Source organism: Mus pahari, chromosome 14 (assembly GCF_900095145.1).
Source record: "Mus pahari chromosome 14, PAHARI_EIJ_v1.1, whole genome shotgun sequence".
Classification (NCBI taxonomy): domain Eukaryota; kingdom Metazoa; phylum Chordata; class Mammalia; order Rodentia; family Muridae; genus Mus; species Mus pahari.
In genome coordinates, this window is record NC_034603.1 from 81,247,117 (window position 1) to 81,273,160 (window position 26,044).

Below are 26,044 nucleotides of genomic sequence, written 5' to 3' on the forward strand. Positions count from 1 at the left end.
TCCAAATGGCTTCATGGGTCCGGGGCTGGCCTTGAATTCTGTATGTATCCCAGGATGACTGGGTTTCTGGTCCTTCCGTGTCTGCCTCCTGAGTGCTGGGGACATGGCCTAGGTGCCAGCATATTGCTTTATGTGGTGCTGGGGATCCAACTTAGGGCTTTGTGCCTGCTAGGCAAGAACTCTACCAGCTGAGCTATCCCCAAGCCCCAGAAATGCATAGGAAAAAAACGTAAACAGGTCCCTAGTATGTTATGAAATACAATGTCATGTGCGCTGTGCAACAGGCCTGGTGCAAAAGAGGTTTATCTGGGGATGGCAGGAGGAGGAGGAGGAGTGAGGACCTGGGGAAGGAGTAGAGGCATGGAGACCAGAAAAGAGAGAGGAACAGAGCCATGAAGGCAGGGAAAGCGGGGGAGTGCAGGAGGGAGAGGGCGTGCATGGAGGACAGAGAGAAACTGAGGGCAGGGAGATTTCTGGGGTGGCTGGGGGCCCTTTTATCACAGTACACACCTGGCACACCTGGCGGTAGCAGTGGTGATAACATATGCAGGTGCTAGGTCCCTGAGGGCAGACAGACCAGCGAAATGGCCTGTGTGCTACCACCTAGTCTGTGAAAATTTCAACAGATCTTCCTGATTAGGGAGCAAGCTTGAAAGTATAGCATTCCCCTAGATGGGCCCACCTCTCTTGTTTTTGTTTGTTTGTTTGTTTGTTTCTCCCCAACTGGAATCGTCTAGCAGGCTTAGAAGCTTCTAGAAGGCAAAGACTGGAGATTTTGCACTATTGCCTCCCACACCATCGGCCTGGCCTGTGATTTGCATGTTGTAAGGTTTAAAGAGGAGGAGGAAGGAGGGGAGGGAGGAGGGAGAGGGACCAAGGGAGGGCAGTGTGCATGAACCCACATCTGTCTTCTCTCTCTCTTCAAGTGTGGCTCAACTCTGTGTCCTCCCCTCCCCCCCAGCTACCCCTCTAGCTTGGACCTAGGATGGAGCCAGACTGACTCCTCCCCAGACCCTGCCAGTAGCCAGTTTGCTCTCCTCCTCCAGGAAGCTGAGCCTGTGGTCTCCAGCGTGGGGGTTGAAGGCTTCTAAGCTGTTCCTGGGAGTTCTTCCAGTGCAGGAAGTGGGCAACCCCATCTGTACACAGATCGACAATCCCCATGCCCATGGGTCATCAGTGGTCGATGGTGAAGTTTCCAGGATACGGATCCACTTAGAAGCAAGGCTGCATTTGGAGCCCCGCTCTGTCACCATGCACTTCCTCAAACTGTGGTCGTTGCATGGACAGCCACAGGTCTATGGCGGTATCTGTGTTTCTCTGACACCGACCTGTCCCTTGTGCTAGAAGCAGAGAAGATGCTAACCCTAGGCTTGGGCAGCCTGATCCTTCTGCTTCCTTCCCTCTCTGTCCAGGGTTCTCCCCAAGTGTCCAAGGACAGCAGCTGTGTGCTGGCCAGAGACCACATCTGGAATTCATCCTCTTCATTAAATTAGTGGCTGTCTCCCAAACCCCGGCTCCCTTGATCTTCCAAAGCCCTACCCTTGCTGCTAACAAGGGTTTTAATTTGTTCGTTACATTCCTCCCCAATAGGCCTCCTGGTCTCGGCCCACCCTGGACGGGGGTTGGGGATGGGGAGCCTCAGGGCCCAAGCTCGGAGCTGTCATGGCTCAGAGGACCCAGGACCTCTCTAGGGCAGCCACCCTGCAGGTTCTGATCTTCACTCAGCACCTTTCCCGACACCTCTGAGGACGCCTGGGAGATGGTCTGGGGACAGGCCATCAGGCTCCCCTGCCAGCTCCTCTCCTTTCTGTGACAGGCTTTGTGGCCGTGCAATCAATGCAGACAACTCAATCTGGCATCAAGGCCCTGTGTAAACCACAACCCATCAAGAGGCATTTATTGTCCTGAAAACAAACAGTCCCCTCCCCCAGGCCAGCCAGTCCCATCTCCACTCCCACTTGGGTACCCTTCTTCTGTCCTTGGAGCGGCTCAGACTGACTAATCCAGGCAGCTCTCCCTTGGCATTCTGGTCTCTGCTCAAGCCAGACTTGGGTCCACTGTAGGACAGGAAGCAGGATGCCAGGGGTCTGTCTTTCTTAGTGAAGGGAGTTTAACTGTTCAGTGGACTGCTGAGTAAGTGTGCTGCTCTGGATAAGATTTGCCCCAAATTTATGTCAGCGTAGATCAGGATGTGACCTTATTTGGACGTGTGGTCATTGCTTGAACTTGATAAGCAGCCCAGGTAAGGGGGCCATCCTTAGAGAACAGAGGTACCCCTAGGGGGCCATGTGGAAGAAGGAGCCACTCACAAGCTGTGTAGCCAGCCTGCCAACTTTCTTATCCTATATGGATCCCAATGCCCCGCCTCATTACAGAGAAGCTGTTAAGCACAATGCCAACAAATGGTCCCTGCTGGACTCCCAAGGGAGCCCACATTGTCCGGATCTATATTGGATTTCTGGCCTTCAGCACTGCCTCAAGCTACCTGTTTCACACCACTTGGATGAGGTGCAGACTGGGCAGGTTTGAGAAACTGAGGCTGGGAATTTGCCGTATTTCATATCACATCACAAACACGAGCCACTAATGCCTGCGAGGCTGGACTTTGAGCCTCTGCCTTCCAAGAATTTCCTGAGAGGCCCAGAGACCACAAAGCATAGCAACCCCGCACAGCAGGCTGCTCTCAGTCTGGAAGGAGGCTGGGCCTAGAGGAGTGTAGCCCATCCCCCTCCCCAGTCTCCTGGGATCCACACGCCACCCATCACAAGGCCCCCAAGAGCACACGCATCTCACAGTGTCTAGGAATCTCGAGTAGTTAGCAGGACGGCAGTCGCCTGGTAGGTGTTAATTAATGAGTTTGTGGATGGAAGAAACATTTCCAAGTTTTTATCGGTTCCTATGCAAAGCTTCGTGTTTCAGATGTCACGTGGACATGGAATTGGACGGCTTCTTCTTAGTCTCAAAAACTGTAAGAAACCCACACAAGGAGCCCTCTGTTGGGGCTGGCACACCCTTAGGGAGGATGTTAGTCTAAAGCAGGGTTTCTCCACCCCAGTACTGCTGGCAACATAGCTTGGACTGTAGACCACAGTTGGCTGCAGGGCCGCCCTGTGTCCTACAGGATCTTAGCATAGCCTGTGGCCTTTACCCACTTGATGCAGGGGGAACTCAATACTCCTCCCCAAGAGGTGACAACCCACAGTGTCTGCAGACACTGTAACATGTCTTCTGGGGGTTGCAGAATGACACAGGTTATAGGCTGTCTCCCAGAACTCCTGAGTTATCGGAACATAGGCTTGGAGGAGCAGGGTGTGCTCAGGGTCAGGGGGCCATTGCTTCCCACCGTAAGTGGGCCGCCCTGTCAACAGAGCTCCCTGTGTGAGGGTCCCAGGCGCAGGCTAGACCACTATGAATGAAGTAGACAGAGACGTCTAGCTTTAGATGAAAGAGTCATACCAAGTACCTGTGTTCTGTCTGGAAGAATCTAGAATGCCCTTGCGTAAGCTACCTCGATGATGGTAGGCATGATATCTGCCTCTCCAATCATAGTCACTCTCCGGTCAAAAGACAGCTAACAGTCTACAGTGACGGTGACCGATGCCACAGGAGGCAGCAGCCTTCCCAGGTAGAGGAATCATGGTCCCTCCACTCTGAATCTTTGAACAAAGTAATGGTCACATGAATACCATAATCCTACACTGGAGGCATTTCAAATATACTTTCTCCTTAAAGGTACCCCAGAGAGAGAGAGAGAGAGAGAGAGAGAGAGAGAGAGAGAGAGAGAGAGAGAGAGAGAAGTCCCATGGTTAGAGCTGAGGACATCAAGGCTCAGAGAGATTTAGAAAGTTGCCAGAGGCTACACAGCTTTGAGTGGTTCCTTCTACCATACAAAGCCTCCCTGTTTCTCATGGTGTCCCCATACCTGGGTTGTTTCTTAAAGGGGAAGAAGCCAGCGGTCACAAGGGTCCTCTCCATTGGAGCCCCTGGGAGAGGACTCAGAGAATGTGGAGGGAGGAGGGAGGCTCATCTGGCAGGAGGACAACAGATGTCTTAGAACCCAGGGCCAAATGGGCAGCACACCCCCTGGAGTCTGCCACATGTAGGGAACGCCCGCCGGGCAGCTCCTGGACACAGGCGCCAACACGTCAGCCTGCCTGGCCACAGAGTGTTTGTTTCTAGGGCGAGGCCAGGAGTGGTTTCCAGGTGGGGGTCGTGGAAACCCGTGCTCACACACATGCTCTCTTGAGCTGTGCCCCCCAGCCAGTCCTCAGAACAGAACCCCATTCAGACCGGCTGAAGAGCCGACCTGCGTAGCCAACAGTTGCATCCCTTCCAGGAAAGATGGAGAACTCATCTCCAGAGGGGAAGCAGCCAAGGCTACCACTGGCATTCTTAGAACCCTCCCCAGGAGTGGCACAAATGGCTGCAGGAAGTGAGCTAAGGCGTCCAGACACCCCAGTTTGCCCTGAAGAAATCCCAGCCTGTAACACACAGCATTGCCGCTATATACAACACCTCAAAGGACCCACGGGCTGTGGGTTTCAAGGGACAAGTAGTGATTCGGGGACCTCACCGTGGCTCCCCTTTCCTCCCCAACAGCTTCCCAGAACCGATCACAGCTAGCAGCTCATCTCTAAATCCAGGAGACCTGAGCAGGTCATTCAGCATGAGGGTGTAGGAGAAATGGGGATACCATTAGCGATTCAGCTCCAGCTCTAACAGGCAGGGTTCTCAATAAGATAACAAGCACATGAGGGTAGAAATGGAAGGGATCACTTTGGGGTGCTGAAGATTTTGGAGGTGCTCAGTAGGTCTGGCCTCATCACAGTTATCTCAGCAGGAAGTTGCGTTAAGCCATGGGGGAAGTATACTGGTGACACCCATAGTCATTGGATCACTGCAAGAAAAGGAGATTCTCAAGAGATGGAGGAGAGTTAGCTGGCAAAAGGACACTGGAAGACAGGAGTTCTGGGGGGCCAAGGAGAGGAAGCACCTGAGGGCAGGGTAGGGAAGCCCTTCGAGGCACCACTAGAATTATGTATGTGGGGTTCACAGATCACTTTGACCAAGCCTCAAAGGAAGGGTATGGGTACGTGGTGATGTCAGTTCCAGGAGGTGTGCAGGGAAGGCACCAGCCCAGGAAAGAGGTGACAGATGACAGATGAGAGATCGTATGCTGACAGCAGAGACCCTGGGAAGTAAGGCAAAGGCCCGGGCGACAGGGCACATGAGCAGGTGTAAGGGCTGGGTCGGTGGGTGAAGGCTCTCTGGAGAGCTGCCTTTGACCATGGAAGAGGGGAGCAGACATGGAGAAGGAGAGGGCTGTCTGGAGGCTGGAGGAGATGAGACCCCACGGAAGGTGTCTTTCACCTTTTGGGAAGGACCACCACTAATAGTTTGTAGCTCTCATTTTGGGTTTTCCCATGAGTTGGCTTGACATCACCCTACGGAGGTCTTCCCTGTTACACAACGCCTTATATACTTACATGCACTAACTGTGCCCCTCAGTAACTTCACACATGAGCTAACAGGTCACGTTCATCCTTACACCCCCTGCCCTTCGACACAAGCTCGACGTGACGTCATGGATGAACTGCTTGGCCATCTCTTTCCTCAACCTCTATGCCCCCCTCTCAGATTCCCCAAGCCTGACAGAGCTAAAACCCTACTTCCTGCCAGCCCAGCGAGACCACAGACAACTGTAGACTTGCCTTTTTCCTTCCTGGGGTTTAAGAAAAATAAGGAAAACAATCTACTTAGACCAAACAAAGCAAATGAGGTGGCCTCGTCGGAGGGCTGATGAGATCCAATTAGCTGAGACGGGGCTGTGTTGCTTCCCTAGCACAAACATCTTATTTATTTGAGGGGTACTCGTCAGGGGGTGGCACGCCGAGCGTGTTTCTCCTTATTACTTGGCTTCATGCCTCAACTAACACGGATGGACTTTCGGTGTGTGTGGGGGAAAGCCTGTGGTTCTTAGAGGCTGTAACAGGGGTTCAGGGAACTGAACTGGCAGGCCCCACTCCCCAGGAGACCTGGACAGGTGGAGACTGGGCAGACTGAGAGAAAAGGTCGTGGGGCGGGGTGGGTCCCATGGGTAAGAAGATAGCAATAGCTAGTCCATGCTGGCGCTCATTCTGTCTGAGGTACTCTGTTCACACACTCTCCCAAACACTGCACGGTCAGATGGCAGGGTCTCACGGCACACATGTATGCTTGGAGAGGTGGTGTCAGCTGACCCGAGTGGCCTGAGGGCTAAGTGGTGACACTGGTTTCTAGCTACCTTAGCTCACGCCAGATCTCCCCCTTAGAAGCACGCTAGGTACCTTCTTACATCATCCACATGATCCTGTATGGGGAGGGGACAGGGAAAGGCCAGCTAGGAGTCGATGCCACGAAAGGCACCTAGGCTCGGGTTCTGAGAAGGAGCTGGTGGAAGGGTCCTACTGTGGGCTCAAGTCCATTTTCTAGGTGCCAGGCAGAAAGGCATGGGATTGGTTCGTGTCCACGGAAGCTCTCCAATATTTGAGGCTCGAGCCAGATGTCGTAGCTAGCTGGGCAGCTGAGGGGGGATGGCTTCTTCACGTTGTATTCATTTAACACTCTGAGAGTAGCCTCTTTTCCTAGTGTTCTGATTTTTAAAAACATTTTTAAGTTTATGTGAGTTTTGTCTGCATGCATGTCTGTATAGGTGTGCGCAGTGCCGTTGGAGGCTGGGAGGTTATGGGAACTGGAGTTATGGATGGTGGTGAGCGGCCATGAGGGTGCTGCGAGTGGAATCTGGGTCCTCTGAATGAGCAGCCAGAGCTCTTAACCTCTGAGCCATCTCTTCCATCTCCACCTCGCATCCTCTAAGAGATGAGACATGTCCTCCAGAAGAGGCAATGGCTCATTCAAGTGCCAATGGAGGGGAGAGAATGGCAAGTCAGCCAAGAGGACTCCACAGAACCATCTAGAGCTTCAAAAGAGAAGAGATGTCTGCAACAGGATGGCCTTGGTGGGGATGGCTCCAGGGGAAAGTGGGGCTGAGGGACCACAGCTGACACATATACTGCCATCAGTCTGTGCAATGGTTGGTGGGAGAGTTACCTTTCAGTCACTGTAACAAAATGCCCGGGACAGCAAACTTGTAAGGAAGAAAGGTTTATCATGGCTCATATATTTAGAAGTTTCAGGTGACGGTCACTTCACCCTCCTACTTTGAGCCTGTGGCTACGCAGATCACAATGGTGGCATGGAATGCTATCCGGGAAGCAAAAATGAGGAAGGAGCTAGTAATGTTCCCTAGGATATGTCTCTAATGATATAACCACTTTCCATCAATCCCCGCTTCTTAAAGGGCCTACCACCTTCCAGTGGTACCATGTTCAGTGACCAAGCCTTTAACATGCAGGTCTTGGAGGGAACATTCTACATCCTTACTTTAACGCTACTTTAACAGTTCACTGGGCCACAGTCATCAATTTATTCGTTCAACAATCCTGCATATCCCAGGCACTGACCTGGGCATTAAGGATCCTCTAGTGGACCACTCGCTGAGACCAAGGCTCTCTGGGAGCCAGTCTGGTAGAGCGTGAGAAGGATCACCAAGATGGGGGATTCAACAGGCAAATGATGTAAAGTACCAGAGGGTAGTGTGTGCTGTGCAGAGAATGAAAGCTTCAGGGTCTAGGGCCCAGGCAGAGGTGCTGGGCACAGGCTGCTGCATCTGATAGGGGAAGAAGCCAGGTCCTACCTAGAGGACATGCTCCAAGTCAGAGTCCAGCAGTTCCCTGGGCAGGACACTCCGAGTGGTACAGTGAGCTGACCGGAAGGTCCTAGAGTGTGGCCACATAGCGGTGTGAAGCTTAGACGAGGTCATGTGCGGCTAGAGAGCAAGCTGTGAGGCAGAGGCTCAGAGACACAAGAGTGGCTCATAGCTTAGGGCCTCATAAGTCCTGGCTCTCACTCTAGGCCAGTGGCTCTCAGCCTTCCTGATGCTGTGACCCTTTAATACATGTCCCCAAGCTGTGGTGACCCCTCCAGCAAAAGATTATTTCATTGCTACTTTTGTAACTATGATTTTTTTGCATACGTTTATGAATCATAACATAACTAGCAGCATTTTCTGATGGTCTTAGCTGACCCCTGTGAGAGAGTCACCTGACTCCTCCAAGGCACTGTGACCCACAGGTTGAGAATGACTGCTCCAGAGGCTTCCGCTGTGGGCTTTGAGAACCCGTGTTCCGGTTTTGACGTGGTGATTTTAGAATAGTGTAGCTCTGTTGGTGGGCTGCTTGTCCGGCATAAAGGAAGCTCTAAATGAGGTCTACGAAACTGCCCCAAACCAGCATGGTGGTACACACCGATCACCCCAGTGCTTCAGAGGCAGAGGAGGAAGGTCAGACGTTCAGGGTCATTGTCCACTAGGTAATGAGTTGGAGGTCAGCTTGAGCTACATGAGACACTGACTTAAAACACAAAACACAAGCCAATAACCCAACACTCAAACTAGGACAATTGTAGACCACACCACAGAAGAGATAGAATGAAGGCTTCCTGTGTCCCCATCACCCAGTCTCCCCTTGGTTAGCGTCTTGTCTACTGCTGTACACAAATAACAACAAGGGAGCCAATGTGGGTACATTCCATCCCATCCAATATTCCCAGCATCCCCAGTGTCTCTCACATGCCACGCAGAACCTTATCTTCTCATGTCACACACACAGTGGCTAGTCCTTAGGCAAGCCTAGTCTTTGATGACCTTGGACCTTTTGAGTTGTAACAGGTTAGCTATAATGCATCATGTACCTTACTTTGGGGATTTTTTGAAGTGTGTGTGTGTGTGTGTGTGTGTGTGTGTGTGTGTGTGTAGTACTTTTGTGTGTAACAGAAAGTCCATGTGACTCATCACAGATGACATTAACCTTGACCACTGGTGAGATAAGACTGGCTAGGTTTCTGTACTGTCAAGGTGCATGGCCAAACTCCCTTTCCATGTGGCATGCTTAGAAACTAATGCATGAAGTGCAGGCCACACTCCTGGCTGGAGCAGAGCTGCTTCATTTTAATAGGTGACGATGGTCACTGTCCAGGGACCATCATTACAGCAGCTCAGGATCAGATGCTGCTGCTTGGCACCTCGAGGCGGCAAAGAAGGGTGCTGAACTCCATGTAGGTCACTGGCACATCCCTGTCTACCAGATGATTCCACTGATGGCTTGCAGGACTGAGAGGAAGAAGCAGCCAAGGGTACCATAAAGTCCTGGCTTTGGACACACATCGTCCTCTACAAAGCCAAGAAGGTCTAGGGAGGAGACTGTCTCGAGGGACAAATGGAAACTTAGACACGTTAGGCTGGGACAGTGCAGCCATCTTTGTGAACAGCAAGTTGGATAAATGGATGCAGAGTTTGGCAGCTAGGTCGAGATAGGAGGCATGTTTATAGGCATGGTCCCTGGGCGTGGACACGGGGGGGGGGTTGGAGATCACCAAGGTGGGAGTGTGTATGGGAGAGCCAGGTGGGGTCCCAGGATGCGGTGACATCAGAGTTTGGACATCTAGAGAAGCCAAGGAGGGAGGTGCCAAGGCAAGGGTAGGCTACACAAGGAGAAGACAGTTAAGGGCTGATCACCAGCTCCACAGGGGCAGCCTGGTGGGGTGCAGGAGTCCAAGCCTGAGGTAGGACCACAAGAAGAAGGGAAGAGGGAAGTGGGGACAGGAGAAAAAAACAGCTTCTTCCTAAACATGAAAGTTCTGTGTTTTAAGAACAGCAAAGACATACAGGAGGTGGGAAGGGGGAGGGAGGAAGGGAGGGGCAGGAGCCAACTACAAGTATCACAAGATGGGAGAAGCCACAAAACTCAATTCTACTACTGGGAATGAGTAAGCATGGAGGTGACAGGTATCTTAGCGATGTGTGCGACAGCGTCCTAAGGCCGCTTTACACCTCAAAGCAGCCAAGCATGGGAAGGAAGCACGGAATGACAGGACCAAGGTTGGGCTGTCATATGAGACTCTCCTGGATCCCTCCAGAACCTGCTAGATACACACGAGGGTCCCCACCACAGCAACCAAGAAGCAACCATGAAAGCAATCCAGCAAGGCTGTAAGCAGGGAGAGCTCTCCAGGAGGCTGCAAGGGAGACCTGAGTCCTTGCCCATCCCACTGGCCCCACCAGCCCTGAGAAGACAGGAGGAGACACTCTCTTCCCCCATCAAGGACTCTGGGAGGTACTTTATAAAACCTAAGTGTTCCAGAGCCTCTGCCCCAAGGGTTCCATGGGCTAACCTCAAAACTCCCTGCGGTTCTATCCTAAAAGTTGTACGTCCTTAAGTGTGCATGTGTATTTCCAAGGAAAGGAGCCAGAGGTTTCTGAGGACACATAGTCCTCAGAAGATAAAGAGGGACCTGCCAGCCACTGGGGGTACACCAACGTATATGTGGTCCCCTACTTCTAATTTGGAATCTCCCTGCTCCATCCCAGACACTGCAGAAAAGGGGGGCACCACTCAACCAGCCATTCTGTCACTGCCCTGAACTTGGTCTCATCCCATGTCTCAAGAGGCTGCACATCTCAAGGGCAGTGTGCATGATGCTCAGTATCTGGGTCACTGTCTGGGTCTCTGACTCACAGGGTTGCTTCAGCGCAGTCAGGATGCAGAGTGTCAGAAGAGCAGTCACATTTGCTCATTTCCTCAAAGCAGCTGAGTGAGAGGCGGGGCGTGCACGTGGCCTGTGTACAACTGGTGGGTGGGTGTGTTTGTGTACAGTGGCATGTGTCCAAACAACTGAGGCATATGAGCACATGCGCTTGTGTATGCGCACGTGCTCATGTATATGCGGAGGTATGTGTTTGGTGTGTCAGAGGAAGGGACAAGTGCCCATGAGCAGGAATGTCCAGAAGTGAAGAGAGACAGAAACAGGGAAGGGAGCGGTCCCCACATCTCAACTTCATGGACATGAGTTTTTCTTGGGAGATAAGAACAAGATTAATCAGAAACATGGTACAACTTTTCAAAGGACGTGGAATCGGTCCCCAGGCCCGTGTCTTCTCTGTGGAGTGAAGCTGGACTTTACTAGAAATGTGAGACACTGTCCTGCCCGAAAGGGATCACACAGACATTATTTAAGAGATGCCCACCTCCCAAGAGCTCAGAGAGGCTAAGTTAGCGTAGCCCAAGCTCACAAGCTCGGAGGGACATAAATGACTCGCTTTCTCCTAGGGGAACGTAGGAGACTTAGGTTAGCACCCACTCTGTCATTCAGTGCTGTGACATTCCTGAGGGAAGCACCCTCTCTGAAAAAAATAACAACAACAACAAACAACAACAACAACAACAACCCATCATATAGGAGGGCCCAGTCCATCTCAGAACCCAGAGCTTTCCCAAGAGGACGATGGTGGAGCCAAAATCCTCTCCACAGCTGGGCCAGGGCCTACTGTGACCAGGGACTCTCCTTAGGTCCTCCTTGAGCTGTTTCCTGTGACTACCCACCTGGATGACCAGAGCCCTGGGAAAGTGTATAAGAGAAGCACAACATAGTCCTAGCTGGGGTCTATCTTCTGAGTTCGGTATTCTCTGCTCACATGGTTAGTAGAACATGCACCACGGAGAAAGGGATCTAAGATCTGTCATTATGAGACTGAGTTACTAGAGCTCCTAGACTTGGTACCCTACAAATGATTCCTGACCCCCTCACCTGACCCCTGACCCCTTCACTTTTGCTCACTGGGCTCTCATGGAAAGAGCCACAAGGGTCCCACATCACATGACTCAATTAAGGATGTTTCCTGTTCTATGCTAGCTCTCAAGAATCCATCCACTCTACCTGTACCTATGCCCTCAGGACCAGATCCTTGCCATCTTTGCTCTTCTGTCCCCTTAGCCAACATCTGGGATATGCTACCAGAGGCCAGGGACAGAGAGAGCTGTCTTCTGGCTTTGAGCTCAGACTACTTCTTGGACTGGACCTGCGAGGGAAGAAAGAGCAGAGATCCTCCTCTTCACGTGCTGCTGGTCATAGAGAGTTTAAGTACCGAAGACACCTCCCCCCATCTCAGGAGGGAGCCCACATTACCCATCAGCCACCAGGGAAGGCTCCCCACAGTACAGTTGTGAATTAAACATGCAGCCTAATGAGTTGATTTTATTAGTTTGCAAACGCATTGAGAACTCGTTATCAAAATAAACATCAATTCCTTTCACCCCTGCCGCAGCCTCTTCAAGCGAGGGAAGATAAATACAAATACACAGCGGCCGGCCGTGACCTGGATGCGTGCCGGCTACAAGCTAGATCGGAAGGTCCCATAATCCCTCACTGTTCCGTGGGCCCTGTTGGGGTAGAGGGTGAACGGGGCCAAGAATGGGTCTTTGGCAGGTCACAATACGGTCAATGATGGTAGGATGGCCCTACTTCTCTGGCCCAGGTCCCCTCCTTTCAGCCTGGTCCTTGTACGGTATGGAAGTATGAGCCAAGGAGGGGATGGATATATAGACACAGCAAACAAACAGCAATGATGTCAAGAACACAATAATAATAACAGCAACAACAACAATAGCATGCTGGCTTTTCCATAGGCAGCAGCTTGGGGCTGTGCACCAAGACTATTTTGTGGGCAAAGTGATGCCACCTGATACAGATACTCTGTCATGCCAGGGAGGAGGGGATATGGGGCAGCTGGCCCCAGGGATTTGTTAGTTAGGCCCCTGCAGAGTTGAGTTGAAGGAGGCCTAACCATGGTACAAGCCTGCAAAGACTCCATAATCCTGGGGCCAGGCAGGGGGCAGGAAGATGGACAAGGTGACCTTTGCAGGAGCAGGGGCTCTCTGTGGCTCCATGCCTGGTCTCCCTGGAGACACCAATGGTGGCTGCTCTCTGTCCTGTCCCTCCCCTCCCCCACTCTCCAGGTCCCTGGCCCCGGGCCCCAGGGGAGGGATGGTTCCAGGCTGGCAGAATCATCTGGGGAAGCTGGTAGGACAGGGACAGTATTGTCACGCTCTGCAGTCTTTGCTGCCTTTGGAGAAAGGTTGTTCTAATCCCATTTTATCCGCTTTCCATGGCTGTCAGCTGTTTGCAGGCGTGGGGAAGGCCTGTGGCTGAAATCGGAGCTATTGTGCGGTCCCTCCTCTCACATGTGCTCATCCATCCATCATGTTGTCCTGGACCCTTTTGTTGGCTGGCCAGGCCCCTGCCAGTGGCATCTCTTCCCCCAGCCCAGCTGCCCCACCTTCCTTCTATTTTGGGCTACAGCAGGCTAGGCCTGGGATGCATCAGCCAAGTCCCCTGGGAGGAAGAGAGGCGGGGAGGAGAGGTAGAGGGGAGGGATGGGGCCTCTTAGATTCCTCCGGGAAAGACTTAACTAAGGTCTGGAGACTTGCTGCAAACCACAGAAGAGGTAAGGAGTATCTTGGAGAATAAAAGGATCTATGCACTTAACCAAACACACAATGCACAGCCCAGCCCAGACAGGTACCCAGAGTGGGCCACATGCCTGCCAGGGGGTTCTGTAGAACCTGGAGCCTACTTTGAATATTTCACTATCCAGAGAGCTCTAGCAGTTAAAAAAACAAAACAAAACAAACAAAACCAAACCAGGAAAGAGGGGCTGGGGGTGCAACTCAGTTGGTAGAACACTTACCTAACATGGACCTGGGTCCAACCCCCAGCACCTCAGAAAGAGGCATGGTGACACATGCCTGTCACCTCAGTACTCCAGAGGTGGAGGCAGAGGATGAGGAGTTTAAGATAATCCTTGGTGACACAGTGAGTTTGAGGACAGTCTGAGCTACATGAGACCCTGTCTCAAAAAGAAGTAGAGGAGGAGGAGGAAGAGGAGGGAGAAGAGGAAGGGAGGAGGAAGAGGAGGAGGGAGATGAAGAAGAAGAGAAGGAGGAGGAAGAAGAGGAAGAGGAGGAGGAGGAAGAAGAGGAAGAGGAAGAGGAGGAGGAAGAGGAGGAGGAGGGAGAAGAGGAGGGAGAAGAGGAAGGGAGGAGGAAGAGGAGGAAGAAGAGGAGGAGGAAGAGGAGGAGAAGGAGGAGGAAGAGGAGGAGGAGGGAGAAGAGGAAGGAGAAGAGGAAGGGAGGAGGAAGAAGAGGAGGAAGAGGAGGAGGAGGAGGAGGGAGAGGAGGAGGAAGAGGAGGAGGAGGGAGACCCCATCTCTTGGTGTGCAGGACACAGGAGATAACTTAACTCTCTGCCCACTTGGCCCATCTGGTCTTTGCCCTCTCTAGAGTCTCCCTGCCTCGCCTACATTCACCACACTAATTTATGCTCCTGGGGTGAGGTTTCCAAGCCTGGCATTGCTTTGGGCCTTCCCAACCTGTCCTCAGTCTGGAGTGTCTCTTCTGTTCCCCTGCAGGCCTGTGCCTACCTATGTGGCTTCACAGCACAGCCCAGAGAGGCACTTAGAGCAGACCTCGTGCTTGCCCAGGGGTTCCTAAAGACCTTGGAGCTGACTTTTCCCACTGGGTTAGCCATCCTCGGTTTTCCTAGCATCACCTGTGCCCCGCTAGACTGGACTTTAAGCCTAGGCTGGACTGGAGGTAGGCACTGAGACTAGATGGCACAGGCATCTTTAAAAGAGAGCTCACGAAAGCCACTCCTCAGTTGCTGCACGCGTCACGCCTGGTGTGGAATGACTGTTCCCCAACTACTGGTGTTCTTTCGTTATTATCATTGCTGGCCTTGATTGTATTTTCCAGCCCCGTGAACCGTACCAGAACACAAGAAGCACGTGTCTGGTGTGAGTGCTCGCGGCTCTCGATGTGGGATTGTGTTTTAGGGTCTGGGGGAAGACAGAGCAGGGGACAGCCTTAGTATATCTAGCTTTACCACCCACCCATTTTTGCTGCCGCCACGCCCCAAGCTTCATTGTGAGCGCACTGCTCTTTCCCATTACCTATGATGACACTTTCCACAGTCCAAAAATAACACATGGAAAATTCCAGAAATAATTCATAAGCTTAAAATAACTTTTATATAGAATATCTGTTACTAATACCAGATTATTATGCCTAAATCATAAGTTAGACCATTATGGGTGTGGAGGTATAGGGACTATAGCATATGTTGGACTTGGTGTTGTCTGCCTAGGGCCTTACAGCTAAGAGGAAGGCTCACCAGCGACCCTAACCTGGAGGCTGGGAGATAGACGTTTCTGACCTGGATCTTGGTATGGAGATCTTGAGGCATAGTGGCTATGGACTCCAGAAGATTAAGACAGGGAGATCTCTGAGTTCAAGGTCATCTGGGATTCAGGGTGTGGTGGCACACACCTTTAATCTGGGCTATACCTTCTGCTAGAGACCTACATAAGGACATTGGAAGAAGGAAGACTCTCTCTCTCCTTTGCCTGCTTGCCTTGTAGGACTGAGCAACTGCTAGATCCTTAGACTTCCATTCGCAGCTGCTCCTGACCATTGTTGGGAATTGAACTGCAGACTGTAAGTCATCAATAAATTCCTTTACTATATAGAGACTATCCATACGTTCTGTGACTCCAGAGAACCCTGACTAATACAGAAGTTGGTGAGACTGTAAGTTATCTGAGATCGCAAAACCCGCTCCCAGCAGAACAGAACCCAGTCTCAGTGCATTACCTGTGGCCCACTGCCCTCTTACCAGGAGCAGAGTGCACGAGGAACCCAACGATCCCATGAGGCGCTGCGGATTCAGAGTTCTGTGCAGAGCGCTTAGAGAACATCTCAGATGAGGCAGGCATATCGTCTCTGCTCACTGGAAATGATGGAAACCCAGACACCACCCTAAGCTCTAGTGTGTGTCCTGTTCACCATGAACCTGATGGTCTGCCAGAGTGGACCCAGGTCCTGGAGTTGACGCTTCCCCCAGAATACCACGCGTCTGCTCCCGGGCAAACTGACCTCAGGGTCCCGCCTCTCCAACCTGCCTTCGGCTGCCCCGGGTTTCCAGTCTTCCTCAACTTCCCTGTCCTTTCCTTTCCTCTCCTGAGCTAAGCAAACTCTGGTGCTCCTCAGGTCTCCCCAACAGGAGCCACACAGCTTCAGCAACCCCAGGCCGGAACGCTAGGCGCACACACAGACTCATTGTGGACATTCTAGGGGTTAGAGGCAGGCTGACCCCAGGCCTTCTGGGTTGTCCCTGTGCTCTTAGGCCCTAAGCCTGTGTCCTTTATTGGTAGAGTTCCTTCTGGTTTGCTCTCTCCACTGAATTAAGACACGGTTACAGGTCCATTTTCTGGAATAATGGAGTCTTCACCCTGGCTGTTGAGGCTGGGAACAACGAATATTCTATATTGCTCTTTAAGAAGGTTAAGAACCTAGCACACCAAAGCACTCCAAAGAAGTTACAACTCTCCAGGCCAGGCCTAGAACGGTGCCCAGGAGCTGGGGGAGGGGTTCTGTGTAGGTGCTTTTTCCAGAACTGCAATAGGATACCTCGGGAAAGATGGGACTCCAGGGCTCAGAGCCCAGTGGGACAGCTGGGAATGGAGGGGGGAGGAAGGGCTGGTGAGCAGAGATGCCATTCTCCCTAGGAAGCTAGGCAGAAAGGGAGGCAGCAGGGGAGTTAGGATTTTCACATGCCTACGCCTGGCAGCCTGGCATGGGAGAGACAGTTGGCAATGTTTACTGAATGAACAGAGGAACAAATGACCACAAGGGAGGGCACACTTGCGGGCCAGATGGCTGGCTTCTGTGAGGTGAAGGGCACTGCAGAGAGGTGTGAGTGTGCGTGCTTACGATCCCGTGTGTGTCAGAGGTCAACCTCAGGTGCCATCTCTCTGGCATATCTACTTTTGAAACAGGGTCTTCCGTTGGTCTGGAACTCTGACCATCTGTCTTTACCTTCCCAGCGCAAGGCGTGCGTACCACCATACCGGGACTTTTTCTAATGCAGGTTCTTCATGATTCTGTAGCAAGCACTTTTTCAACTCTGGACTGACTTTACGCTCTGAGTTTGTCTCTCCAGTCTGATCTCTCTGGGGAGTTCTGAGATACAACATCAATCTTCCTTTCCCCGGCGCAGGTTGAATCTCAGTCTAGGACAGGAGGAGAACCTGACTGGTCTCAAAGCCCTGGTAATGTAACGAGGCGGGGAGACCGTACGCGCCTGACCTATAGTCCTTATTTGTCGGGCTATAGAGTGTGCCACAAATCCAGGTATGGGGCTCTAGGGGCTGTGCCATTTGCAGCCTCCTGAATGATGTTTCCAGCCCTCCTCCACGGCACCTCCCTCTCTGGGTGAATTAACTGGCTCTCCTGAAATCATAAATAATTAGTAAGTCCATCCCTGGTGCCACTTAACAGTTTATGTTTTCAAAGCACTTTATGCCCATTAACCAAAGACTCCTTGATCTACCTCCTGGAGAAAAAGGATAATGACCAGAGGGAGCCCCGGAGCCCTTGGGAGTCATCTCTTCCACTTCCTTGCACCAGGGAACTAGTGAAAACTGACAGAACTAACCAGTGAGCAGCCCTGGTTGGGATTGTTTCGGGGTCATACCCAAAACCCAACAGGACAGAGGAGGCGGGGCCAGCCAGGCTGCTCTGATAGGGGTTGCCAGCAGTGGATAAGCACAGGAGGGGGTCTCAGAGCGTGGACCAGGAAGAGACCAGAAAAGTACATTGTGGGGGCGTATCTGGGGCACTATGGAAAGACCAGCAACCAACAGCCATACCTTCTTACCTGCAAGTAGGGAAAACAGGAGTTTTGTAAGCGAAACCTTTTCATTAGCCTGCAGATAGCACCCCCTCTGACACTTAGAGATGGCCAGCTGATTAGCACCGCTACCTGGCCACATTTCAAATGTGGCTTCTGGCTTGGAGTAGAAATGCCAAGGTGCCACTCCACATGGAAAGAGAGAGAGAGAGATCAGTGGGTCTGTGGATTCATTCATTCACTTTCATCTAAATGAACCCACCCAGGTGTGCCAGACAAAAATCGCCGAGGGACCACCCATTTGCTGTTTCACTGTCGAGAACTCTCAGTATTCGTCGAGGTGCTACTGAAAGACTGTGTGATCAAGGCGCGGCTGAGAAACCATTGAACTGAATTCAAATCCCCCTGTGCGATCTACAGGCTGCTGAGTTCCTGAGAGCAAAGGGGACCCTCGAGCAGAGGGGACCGAGGGGACAGGCACAGGTAAGTTTCATACCCTCCTCTACACTACCATTCTTACTATGAGCCATGGAAGCAATGGTGGATGAAAGGGGACAGACAAGCGGCGGTCAACCTTTGCATGCCCAAGTGACATCCATGCCAGTAACCATCCATAAACTCTGGACCAAATGCCAGAAGGTCACTGATGGAAGGCACAAGACGAAGCAGGCCAACTTGGGAGTGACTCTGTTCTCAGGAGAAGTTAGTACGACATTTTCACCAGCCTTTGAACTCGAAGGCAGGTTGATATCAGCACCGCCCAGAAAGCCACATTTGCAATGGGAGAAAACTGTATTAGTGAGAACAGTGTAGCGTCCTCAGAGGGAAAGACAGAAAACAATTGGCTAAAGAGCCCAGAATCCAAGCTCTACCACTGCAGCAGCCTATAACTGATAAGGTGGTCAAGAAATGGAAGAAAAAGTCTCTTTAATAAGTGGGTGGGGGTTGTGTTACTGGAAATGATACACACAGTAAAGAGAAAAGGAACCCAGAAGTTATCTCACAATGGATCAATGTCCAGACTAGAAAGGGATCTTCCACAGAAGAGACTATTCAAGAGGCATAGATCTGACTAGGACTTGGTGTAGCAGCTCTCACCTGTGGGGTGCAATCCCTTTGGAGGAGGTCAAATGACCCTCTTCTTGGGGTTGCCTACGACCGTTGGAAAACAGATATTTACATTAAGATTCATGACAGCAGTGAAATCAGTTATGAAGTGGCAACAAAAATAATGTTATGGTTGAGGTCACCACAGCATGAGGAACTGTATGAAAGGGTCATGGTGTTAGGAAGGTTGAGAACCACTGCCCTGGTGCCTACAATATGTAAAGAACTTAACAACAGCAAAGCCTATGTACTCAAAAGAAAGAAAGGGCTGAGGAGGTGGCTCAGCAGTTAAAGTGCCTGCCCCGCAAACAAGATGACTGGAGTTCAAATGCGCGGCCTCCATGTAAGTGCCCGGTGGGCACAGCAGCACCCCTGTAATTCTAGCCTCAGAAGGCAGAAGAAGCAGGGGTCCCCAGAGCAAGCTGTCCAGAAAAGCTTGGCCATGTGGACAAGGTCTGGGTTTGACTGAGAGACCCTGCCTCAAATAATAAAGCAGAAAGAGCAGTGGGAGAAGATTCCCAACATTGTTAACCTCAGGCTAACACACATGCATGCACATGCACATGCATGTGTGCACACATGCACACACACATGCATACATACATGTGCACATGCACATAAATGCACACACATGCACTTTCACACAGAAAAGCATCCCACACGTATGAATACACATGCATGTATCAAAGTTTCCTACACATTAAAAAAAAAAAAAGATGAATAGAAATATCTCCAGAGAGGCCGTACAAATGGCCAACTAACAATCATGTTAAAAGTGGGAATATCATTGCTCACTGGGAAGCAAACCATCAATCCACGCCTGTGACCTGGAAGCAAAACCATTTGTGGAGGAGGGGAAGCATCAGGAAAAGGGCAGAGGCACAAAGGAGGGCAGTGGGGAAGGAGGGTAGATTGATTTTTAAGTCCATAAAATATTATTAAAAAAAAAAATCAAACCCACTATGGGGTACTACTACATACTCACCAGGAGAGTTACAGTCAAATGGAAAACGCTTAAGAGTTAGCATGAAAATATAAAACTTTACACATTGCTGGTGAGGATGTAAAATTGTTCAGTGACTGGGGTCCATGGTTAAAGCATGCACTGCTTTTTCAGAGGACCCGAGTTCAGTTCCCAGCATCCACACCAGGTGGCTCATACCACTTGGAACTCCAACTCCAGGTGACCTGACTCCCTCTTTTGGCTTCCATGGGTACTGCAGTCACATGGTACATACACATAGCTACACAGGCACACATATAATCTTACGGATAAGATAAAGTGCCTGTAAATTATTCAGTGATTGTGGGAACAAAAACCTACTGGTTTTTCAAAAACAAAAATCAGATAAAGAACCATCACAGGATTCAGAAATTACACACACACACACACACAGACACACACACACATATGAATGTAATATATGTATGTGTGTTGAGACTGAATATTCATTCATAGCATCACTTCTGATAAGAACAAAGAGTCTTGAAAAGCTTCAAAATATTTATCAGATTTAATGAAAGACACAAATATAATGATCTGAGGGTGGGGTGGGTGAGATAGCTTAGAGGGACACAGTAATTAACACATGTGCCTGATGATCTGAGTTTCATCTCTGGAACCTATATAAGGGTGGAAGGACAGAACAGATTCCCCAAAATTGTCTTCTGATCGCCACATACATGCTGTGACATGCACAAGTACGTGCACACACACACACACACACACACTCACACATATCCTACACATACACAAACAATACGTAAAATAAATTAAATATAAACATCGTACAGATGTGGTATAGCTAGTGAACCGCAGTCAGAACAAATCCAAAGCAAGCCTTATATGGATACATCACGGTCAAACTTCTAAGAACCAGTGATTAAGATTCGCAAAGGGGACGAGAGATTGTATGTCCTTCAGCCGCATACCCTGCTCGTCCCAGCAACAGAACAAAGAGGAGGGGTGCGGCGGCACAGACACGGGGACCTAGCCATGTGGTCCTTTGATGCTGCATCATCCCTCACCCCTTCATCCTACGCTGTGCAGGGAATGCTGTGCTCCACATTCCCAAACTTCAGAAGCCTTTTCCAGCCTCGCTCCTGCTCAGCCACGAGCTAAAGTACTTTTCTCCCTGTTGAGCAGAGGGGTCAACCAAAGGGGAAAAAGTCCTTTTATCTCTGGGTTGACAGAAAGTCAGCAAACACGCTGGACCCGCCCCTGTGCCCCACTGCGTCTGTGTGTCTGTGTAGGCAGATCCCCCAGCAACGCAGCCGCAGCCTCCCTGACCTGCAGGCTGACCCTCGGGGATTATACAGACTGGAATTGTTTTCATGTGTGGGACGAGTTTCCTGAGCTCAGGGTTGGTGGGCAAATCCTCAATCTTCCCCCTCCTTGCCTTTGCTTTCCTTTTCCTCTCAGCCTGTTAGTGTTTTAGTGGGAGGGAGGCAGAGAGGACTACAGCCCAGGCAGAGTGACTTGCTCTGCCGCCCACTTCCTACCCCTGATGGGATCACTGGAACCCCCCTCTCATGTCAGGACCCCAGAAGAACCGTATGAAAACTTTTGGATCTAGGAAGGTCCAAGAGGGATGCTCAATACCCCATACCTGCATGGGTAGAGCTTGGCAGGTCTGTGTTCTAGCTTTGCAGAGCTGAATCTCTAAAGTCCTGGGCTTGGGATTCAAGCCCCTTGGCTCCCTGGCCCCATCCTTGCAGGGACCCTGCATCCCCTACTGTATCCATCCTGCTTTTACTGATGGGCCTGTCTTCAGGTCTCAGCTCCTATGGTGACTTCCAGGTCTCATATACCAGCCTGCATCTCTAGGTCCTAACAACAATGGATTGTCCTGTTCCCAGTTCAAATGTCCCATCTTCCTGTCTCCTCCACGGGGTACCACCTCTTCCCATTTGGATAGTGTTTCCCACCTTAGTTTTACTTATTTAACACATATTTATGTCATGCCACCTGTGTGCCTGCACCTCTCCTAGGAACTTTTGTAAAATAATTCAATTCTTATGGCTGCCTCATGGACTAAGTGCCACCACCCCAGGGTACGGGTGTGGAAATGCCAAAGGTCATTGACAGAGTCTTGCTTTGGGGTTCCTATGCTACCCATGAGCTCAGTGGCTCTCAACTGCTTTGAAACTGAAGCCTTATCAGCAGGCTGGTATCGGGAGGGGCCTTTCTGCCCAGGCTCTGAGAGCATAAGAGGAAGGTGATGGAGGGTAAGGGGTGGGGGGAAACTAAGATGGTAACCTAACCAGCTGCCTGCTCTTCCTTCCCTGCTCTGCAGGGGTGGAGATGGGCGGGCACACTCAGGCCTGACTGCCTCAGGGCCAGCTCTCCCGAAGCCCCCAGACCTTGTTTCCCTCGGCAGCTTCCCCTCTGCCTGTGACTCCAGGCTGGCTGTTTAATGGATCTCCACAACACTGTAGTGAACTGCCCTTAAATAAATGATGGCTCCTACAGAGCTCTCCTGCAGGCCCCTGGAGAATTTGGGGGTTTGTTTATTTAAGAAGTGATTCTTTCTCAAGTTCTTCTTGAGACTTGACCAGAGACGCCCCTCCCAACCCATCCCTACAAACAGCCATTAACAAAACCGAGGCCTTCGGGAAGCTTCTCATCCGGGAGGGTTGACCCTGTTGATGAGGTCCTCCATGCTGGGGCATGAGACAGAAAACTGGGCTTCCAAACACAAGCGTTAACTGTGACACGCGCCTTTTCCCACATATTCCGGGAAGGCAGGTAAAGCTGGCCGCTGGACTTGGAGGTCTCTAGGATCCTAAAATAGCCACAGCAGTGAGCCAGCTCCAGGGCTTCCCGGACTCTGATGAACACCTGCCACCTGGGGATCCAAAGTGGATGCTGCTCATCAGGGCTGGGGTGGGGCCCCCCTTTCCTGCATTTGGGGCAGTCTGCTGATTGCTTCTGCTGCTGGCGTGAGCGAGACTCTCAGCCACGCCACAGGATAGAAACCACCAGAACCCAGTGACCTAGCTTCACCTGGGGGAGGCATAGCCCGCATGACCAAAGGTTCAGAGCACCCACTCCATGTCACGACTGGAGACAGAGGGACAAGCTATCTGGCCTCGAGGAATCTCCCTAAACCCTCTCAAGGATCAGCCTTGATCTGAGGCTTCTTATCTTTTGAGTGTTCCCAACGGTGTTTTGATTTGCTTGAACTCACGCTAGAGTAGAAGTCTTTGGGTCACCGAAGCATGTCTTTGGAGGGAGTTATGGGACCATGAAATGAGCGGTTTTACTCTGCCACACTTCCCACCTCTTCCTCGCCACACCTCCCCCTCCCCATTACTCAGTGCCTTATCATAGGTGTTCAGGCAACAGGGGTCTGGCTGATCACATATGAAAAGTTCTGAAACTAGGCGCCAAAGTCAACCTTGTGTCTTATTAGTTACGGTGTCCAGCGTCTGTCCTCATCAGCTGACTCAGGTTGAGTACCTGTCCCTCTTCAGAGCAGAGGCACCTGAGGTGGGGTGAAGTGGGGCATCTTGCTGAGGTACCACAGTGGCCAAGCAGCAGGGCAGAGATCCCTTCTGGAATATTCGAAGGCTGCGAAGCCTGTGACTTTTTGTAACTGGCCTCTCGTGAGGTGAGGAGCCAGAGGCAGAGAGAGAAAGCATTGCACACTGGACAGGACCAGACGTGCAGGCACCCGAGCCTTAGCCCCTGGCTCTCATTCCCTGGCATCTTGTGTGAAACTAAAGATAAGCACAGGACATTCCCAAGCTTGCTTACCATTCCTTAGTCATGACTTATCCTCGGGGTTTGTGACAGGGGTCCCCTTACCTTGCCATCCAGGAAGAGTAAGCAAGGTCCAGAAATGGAATAACAGAAAAACAAGTACTTGGGCGACTGAACCTCCAGAGTATAAAATGGCTCCAAGGAGAGGGGAGACTTCCACCATCCCCACCACCCCCGATTAGGCAGACATTGTAGACTCTCTGGGTAGGGGACCAATGTGGTCACCCTGGGCTTTTGGTTTAATGCTCCCTGACATCATCTTAAAATTCATAACCATTTCCCAGCAAGGGGCTGCATTTCCATCTTGTGCCAGGCCCTGCAGATGAGGAGGCTGGCCTGCCCTGCCAGTGAGCTAGCAGACAGACCCTCTTCTAAGGCATCTCTCATGGAGCCCTGACTGCATAGCACTGAGCCAGGCAGAGAGAGAGTCTGTGGAGCTGGCTACTGCCGGCCCAGGAACCCAGAGAGCCACAGGCCTGGACTCCAGGGAAGTCAGAGAGAGAGAAGAGAGCAAGAGAGGATGGACAGGGGGACAGTCCTCATCCTCTGGGTTGGTCTGCAGTGACAGACTAACCAGGTTGTCAAGGCTGGGTTATTGGGTGGGGAGATAAAAGGGGAGCAGCTGTCTCGGGGCCTCGCCTCTCTGAGGGAACTTCCCTGAACAAGCCCCAAAGGCAGAGTGGATGGGCGCAGCTGTACCAGACTGTCCAGGGTCTTGTGGACTCTCAGCCAAGCCCTTCCTTTCCCTTTTGGGGCTGGCCCAAGGGGAAGGGACAGGCCAAGTGGCTATGTCCTGGCCTGGCAGTCCCAGCTGTGGGGGAGGGGATGCTCCCTCAACCTCATCAGGAACCCATGCCAGACATTCACCGCTCAGGGGCCTCGTTCCCAGGAAACAGGTGCTGGCACTGGGCGCAGCTGAGGGAGGAATGTGAGCTTGTGGCGAGGCAGGGTGGAGAAAGGTTTTCTCAGCCCGGACATTCTAGGAAGCAGTGGGGCAGGGAGCTGGGGGCATCTGGAGACTGGGGCAGAGTAGGAGGTCTCACTCAGGATGCTTGGTCTAATGTTAGATGTGTACCTGTACTAGGGATAAAGAGAGTAATGTGTGTTTCACTGGTGGTCCCTTGTATATGTGTGTTTGTGTGTGTGTGAATGTATGTGTGTGTATGGATGGATGGATATGTGTATGTGTGTGTGTGTATGTATGTGTGTATGTATTATGTGTATGCGTGTATGTTTATATGTGTATGCATGTATGTATGTGTGTATGTATGCATATATGTGTATGTGTGTGTATGTGTAGACTATGTATGTGTGTGTATGTATGTATATATGTGTGCATGTATGTGTGTGTTTATGAGTATGTATGTGTGCACATGCATGCATGCAGGCATCTCTTCTCAAGAGTCAGCCAACCTCCTTGCCTTTTGAGACAGACTCTCATTTGGCCTGGAACTGACCACATAGTCCAGGCTGGCTGGCTTACAAGCTTCAGGGGATCCCCCTGTCTCTGCCTCCCCAGCACTGGGGTCACAGCGTATACCACTATGTCCAGGCTTTCATCTGGGTTCTGGGGCAGGAACTCAGGTCCGTATGCTTCCATGGCAAGCGCCTTACCAAATGAGTCATCTCCCAGCTCTGTTGAGGGTCTATTCAGTGGATAGCTCTGCCTCTGTGAGTGTGTGTGTGTGTGTGTGTGTGTGTGTGTGTGTGTGTCTGCTTTCCATCTGCAGCTAAGAAAGAGGCTCTGGGAATGTTTTCTCCACCAGTGGGTGACTCAGGAGAATCCTTGCCTTTCCTGCTCCCCCTCTGCCCACCTCTAACGAGACAATGTTCCCATGGACAGCCAGACTATATCTTGGCTCTGGCATGAACTCCAAAGAGAGCCCAGTAACGCTGCTGCGTGGGTGAGCAGTGAGTTTTCAGTATCTTCTGCACAAACGTGACTGGCCTGCTCTGCTCTTGGGGGTGGCAAGGGCCAATCCAGGAGTACATGAGGCTAGGGAGGATTCAGGGGCGCCTGGTAAGCAGGAGCCGAGCACACAGGACAGCCATCACCACGGTTTACCCCCAGGTGAACCTTTTCTGTTTTCATTTTTTTTTTTTTTTTTTTTACATCTCTAGAGTCAGAGAACGCACCTTATAGATTATATAGCGCCTGCCCAGCCCCTTTCCTCTATCGGGGGCATGAAAAAGCATAGCATGTCTTAGAGTTGACGAGTCCTGAATCAGATGGGCCAGTGATGACGGCCATGTTGGCAGTAATGGCAGTTCTTGTCATATTGCATGTTTCAGTGTGCACTGACTGACACGTGATTGTGCTGGGGTACACATGTGGCGACCCCTCCCCAGATTGAAAGGACAGGAGGGATCAGCACAAGGTCATAGGCACAAGCCACATAGACTGGATGTGTCTTAGAAGTGACGTCTAGGGAAACCCCAGTCATACACAAACAGGCCAGGAATGTTGCTAGGTGTGTTAGACTCCAGCACTAAACCAGACACTTCTCCCCCAAAGCTTCCGTATGTGAGGAAGTAAGTTCACTCATGTGCTTT

At 51.3% G+C, this 26,044-nt stretch overlaps 1 protein-coding gene across 1 annotated transcript in view; it reads right to left on the reverse strand.

Moving 5' to 3' along the window:
- Sdk2 (sidekick cell adhesion molecule 2) overlaps positions 1-26,044 on the reverse strand; it is a 282,556-nt gene that overhangs the window by 242,522 nt on the left and 13,990 nt on the right. The window lies entirely within an intron of this gene.